Consider the following 5767-nt stretch of genomic DNA (forward strand, 5'->3'; position numbering starts at 1 on the left):
ACACCACTGTATTAATACGTATGAAAGTTACGGTTACAAGCACAATGTTTACAAAACCAAAGATGTAAACTCTCAAGTGTGTGTGTGTGTTTCCAGCAGAATGCTCTCAAGCTCTCTATCTCTTGTCTGTGTGCATCTATCTACCGAAACTCAACACATGCATGGGTATATATACCCAGCTCATGAAGTCTGGATCGAAGGATCCGATAGATGGTCCGAAGGATCATCTATCGATCACAAGATGTTCGAAAGATGAGCATTGACCTCGAAGGATCATCCTTCGAGGTCTAATCAGTCGAACCATATCTTTCGTGCACCTCGAAGGATTAACACCATCCTTCGAGGAACTATCCTTCGATCAGAACATCTTTCAACATACAATCTGTTGTCCAAGTCAAACCGGAGGATGGTTGACTTGGTCAACTTACAACACAAATCAGGACATCGTTACATACAGACCGAATACAGACAAAGTACAGACACAAGTGCACCAACACTTGTAGAAACCATTTAATTTCTGTTATTCTCCAGAAACCATTCATCTTGCTCAATGCCAACTCTGATTGGTTCCAAATATATCACCATTTTCTCCAACTCATCTTTCTCATGTTAACTGGTATGATCTAAGATCCACTTCTAATTAATATTCCCATCGACTATCTTGATACAATCCCTAATCTTTGCTTTTTTGTTGTTGAACTTATCTTCAAATCTATCATCGCTTACCTAAAACAAACATGAATACCAAAATCATCCAAACACCTCTTAAACCCTTAAACAACATATGCAAAATTCATGTTAGTAAATGATCAGAACTATAGTCAACCCACAATAAAAAAACAAAGACATAAACAACAAAAGATTGAAACTTTAAAATAAACAAATAAAACAATTGTTTTAGGAAAAAGATTACCTTCTTGAGGGCAAGGGCAAGACATTTGCTGTCAAACTTGATCCATTTTCAAGCGTTGCAGAATCAATATGATATTTTCCATATTCAAAAGCTTTATTCTGCAACACAATGGACATATCAAAAAAATTTGACTTTGATATTCAGTTGTTGATGGAGGTTTTGTTGATCAGTGGCTTCCAGACACCTCTTAAACCCTTAAACAACATATGCAAAATTCATGTTAGTAAATGATCAGAACTATAGTCAATCCATAATAAAAAAACAAAGACAAACAAAGAAAAAGATTAAAACTTTAAAATAAATAAATAAAAGTCAACCCACCAACCCGTTAACCTTTCTAATGTAAAACACAGAACCTCGAACTTTAATTATCAAACTGTTGGGTCTATGCGGTACTCAGTGTTTGGTTCCATGGTTCTCACGGTGTTATGGGCCTGGGCTGCCATCTAAGAAGAACAAGCTGAATATGCAGGAGCCCAAGAAGGTGCATGAACATTTGAAGTCCACAAATTAGTCAACAGTTGTTTGCAACGTTCATTTCTTTTTTATTTGAATAATTAGTTTGAATAAGTAGTGGAACTAGTCTTGAGGGAATAATCGAACACGTGGGGATGCCCAACGTTCTCCAAATTATTAGGAGTTTAGCTTTTTTCCGTTTTCTTAGAAAAGGCTATATAAAGCCATAGGTTTTATTAATGAAAGGGCATGAATTGAGTTAAACAAATTCTCTACATTTTTCTATTTTCTAGCTGCATTCTTTCTATTTTCTTTGGCAAAACTGTTCAAGTAGCATATCAGTGGTATCAGAGCCAGCCCTGATTCCATGGATACCCGTAAAAAAACTCTTGAGCAATTTCAACAAGAAACAAATGAAAACTTTGAGAAATTCACAGCTATGTTCAATAAGTTAATGACGGAAGTGCAGTCCCTCAAGGAGAAGGCTCCGAACAGTGTTTCGGGTTCCTGTAAGGGTCCGATGGTCATGACAGGAGGCGAGGGGAAGCCATATTTAAAGCTTCATTTTCCCCGGTTCAGTGGTGACGATCCTACGGGATGGATCTACCAAGCCGAGCAATATTTCGAGTTTCAAAAAGTGGCGACGGAAGATCAAGTTAGTTTGGCTTCTTTCCATTTAGACGGCATAGCACTGCAGTGGCATCGGTGGTTTACCAAGACTCGTGGTCCGTTAGCGTGGACGGAGTTTACTAACGCCTTGCTCAATCGGTTTGGACCTACCGATTACGATGATCCGTCGGAGGCTCTACATCGCCTCAAACAAGACACCACGGTTGCCGCTTACAAGGAAACATTTGAGCGGCTCTCGAATCGAGTCGATAGGCTAACAGAGTCGTTTCTTGTGGGTTGTTTTAACGGAGTCGATGGGCTAACGGAGTCGTTTCTTGTGGGTTGTTATGGGCCTGGGCTGCCATCTAAGAAAAACAAGTTGGATATGGGGGAGCCCAAGAAGGTGCATGAACATTTGAAGTCCACAAATTAGCCCACAGTTGTTGCAACGTTCATTTCTTTTTTATTTGAATAATTAGTTTGAATAAGTAGTGGAACTAGTCTTGAGGGAATAATGGAACACGTGGGGATGCCCAATGTTCTCCAAATTATTAGGAGTTTAGCTTTGAATTCTTCTTTTCCGTTTGCTTAGAAAAGGCTATATAAAGCCATAGGTTTTATTAATGAAAGGGCATGAATTGAGTTAAACAAATTCTCTACATCTTTCTATTTTCTATCTGCATTCTTTCTATTTTCCTTGGCAAAACTGTTCAAGTAGCATATCACACGGTACCGACCATGTTCTGCTCAACCTTACTTCCTGCAGGCCAGATCATTATAAAATAAGGCAAGAATTTTATCTAAGAAACATCGTACATATTAAAGTGAACAGTGAGACAATCAACCTGAACATAGGTAGACAATTATTGTACTTAAAAAAAACTATTAACTCCTAATTTAAACAAAAACAAAATTTGTAACAAATTGACTGAAATAGTGAAAATCATCAAACCAAATTGAAACAAAATAGGAAAAAAAAACCCTCTGCAAAAGCAAATCCTAAGAAGATAATAGATAAGAAAAATTGGGATATATTATTACGTACCTAAAGCAAAAATGGAGTTGAAACAATCAATAACCGTTCGCACCACCGCAGAACTCCAACGTAAATACTCCAAACTCTGTTTGAAAGAAAACCCATATCTTTGCTTGTTCCTTGTTTTGCAATCCGTAAGCGTAAATGGATGAAGATGAGAGAGAAATAGAAGAGACAATGCGTAAGGATTGGTGAAGACTAAGGAGGAGGGAGTTGGTGAGGGCGATAAGCACAAGTGAGGAAGACAGAGGAGGGATGGCACACATTCCGTCTTTTGAAGACGTTTGGAGAAGACGTGGGGAGAGATTCAAGGAAACGAAAACCGTAAAAAAACCTCCCTCTCTAGAAGATTTTAGTGAACTTGAAGGGCTGAGATTAAAAGTTGAGGACTTTGAATGGTTAGGATTATTCTAAAAAGCAGTTATATTTAAGGGGAACAAAAGAATATTTAAGGGGAACAAAAGAATACCTAATACTCAAAACGGTTAAAGATGATATTTTAGGTGGTGGAGTTATGGAGATAGTGGGCAAAAAAAGGTGGAGCAGCAACAAAAACCAACCATAATCTCTTGAAACCGACACAAGAGCGGTTATTTTTGTGAGTTTAAACGGCCCAGATTTAATCTCAGCATAAGCATAGTCGAACAGATGATATTAATTTCAAAGGTAGTTAGACTTAATGGGTTCCATATATATATATACACCAAACTTGAGGTGTAAAAAAGTACACCCCACGGAGCGCCGTTCGCCGTGATTTTTTACGGCCGTGTTTATAATGCACACATCTACTTGTAAAAAAAAAATCGCGGCGAACGGCGCTCCGTGGGGTGTAGTTCTCGCGGTTCTTACAACTCGAGGTGGTTCTCATTCTAACGGCTCCCTATATATATATATATATATATATATATATATATATATATATATATATATATATATATATATATATATATAGGGTGGTGTTCTAGAGTGAACACTAGTGTATTTGCGAACTGAGTGAACAAATTCTGGCCATTGATCTACACGCGTGTATGGTCAGGATCTAATCATCAAATCGTAAAATACACTAATGTATTTCAACATCAAATCTTGGCCATTGATCTACACACGTGTATGGCCAGGATTAGTTCACTCAGTTCGCAAGCTACACTTGTGTTCACTTTTGAACCTAATCCTATATATATATATATATATATATATATATATATATATATATATATATATATATATATATATAATAGACAGTGGCACCTAGTGGCATGACGTTGGTCATCCAACTCTCTTTTATGTGCACATTTATCTTGCTTTTGTAGAATAAGTTTCTTGAATATGCAAGAAGTATGCACTTTTAGTCAACTGATCGACAGTTACCCAGACATCGAACCCTTTTACGATCTTTAGTAGTTTCATTATCATACCCTTGGGGATATGCTCTCATTTTCACACCGGAATTTCAAGGGCTATATATCATCATGCAGCTTTGACGTTCATCTTTTACTTGTAGATAAATAGAACGTTTTTTAAAATATCCGAATCACGATTAACTATGTTATATCCAAGTAAATAGTGTGACCACAAGAGAATAATTGATGATACTTAGAGAACCAACATGCAACATAGACAAAACAAAATGACCTTCCATGTAATTAACTCTATAAAATAAAAGCAAATACAATCAAACGGTCCATTTTGTTTTATTGTTAAGTATATTTTAAAACAAATGGTATTGTAAAAAAACTTAGCTTTGTGTGTGTGTTTTTTTTTTTTTTTTTTTTTTTTTTTTTTTTTTTTGTAAAAGCAATATAATATTGATTAAAAAATGGTTCATATAAGCGAAGAGGGAAATGCAGCAAGGACTTAAGTACAGGCAAATTGGCAATAATCCAATATAGTCGAAGTTAATGTGGATAAACCAACTTTTTTTCAGTTAACCCAAGACCATACACGAATATGTGCAGCTAGTAGCACGGGTCATTTTCGTAATAACTGTTTACAACTAAAAACAAAACTTAAAAAAAAATCATAAGGTTATTGGAAGAAGGGGGGATGCCATTTCCAGGGCTTCCATTCACTGCAATTAAAGGACGTTTCCAATATCACCCACCCATTGGCAAATGCCAAGTGTCAGTAGAGGTAGCCTCTATCACCCAATCTCAAAGCAATGGAGATAAGTTTTTAAGGAAGCAAATGGACCACTTGAATCGGAACTTCGGGTAGGAACTAGGATATTTTTAAATTGTTAAAATTGATTGAACCGTTTAAACCGATGGATTAATTGATGCAACTTTGAAAAAAGCAACTCTGATGGATTAACAAATATTGTGTTTAAGAACAGTTTATCACAATTGAAGGAGGGAATAAAATGTTGTGCTACAATTTTTTGTTTTTCCACTTCTGAATTACATTCCATTCATTCACCAACATTACTTTCCAAACCTTTTTCATCTAGTCAAAATCAAACCTTTTACCAATCACTAATTCGTTTTTTATGGATGCACTCCAAGTGTTTGATGAAATGCCTATGCTTAAATTTTGGTTTTTACATCCAAATTTCATGTCTCAACTTGAATCGTGATTTATTTAGCCCTAATGACAACCCCTTCTACGCCTTTGAGTGGCTCATGGCCATGTCCTTTTCGTATGTTTCATTGTTGCCCGGATGGTGAAGTGGGAAATAAGGGGATTTCTCGGTTGATCTCTCATCTCAAGAGGTTGCACCTTTCTAGTGATGAACGTAGAAGTGCGTTACGTGAGGC

The 5767-nt window shown here is 36.6% G+C and overlaps 1 long non-coding RNA gene across 1 annotated transcript; it reads right to left on the reverse strand.

Annotated features, from left to right (window-relative positions):
- Positions 1-501: 501 nt before the first annotated feature.
- On the reverse strand, positions 502-3408 carry LOC118489292. The gene is made up of 3 exons (XR_004887032.1): positions 3024-3408; positions 914-1107; positions 502-726 (listed from the first exon to the last, which is right to left on the reverse strand). It is a non-coding gene; the product is annotated as an uncharacterized LOC118489292 (long non-coding RNA).
- Positions 3409-5767: the final 2359 nt, after the last annotated feature.

Source organism: Helianthus annuus, chromosome 17 (assembly GCF_002127325.2).
Source record: "Helianthus annuus cultivar XRQ/B chromosome 17, HanXRQr2.0-SUNRISE, whole genome shotgun sequence".
NCBI lineage: Eukaryota > Viridiplantae > Streptophyta > Magnoliopsida > Asterales > Asteraceae > Helianthus > Helianthus annuus.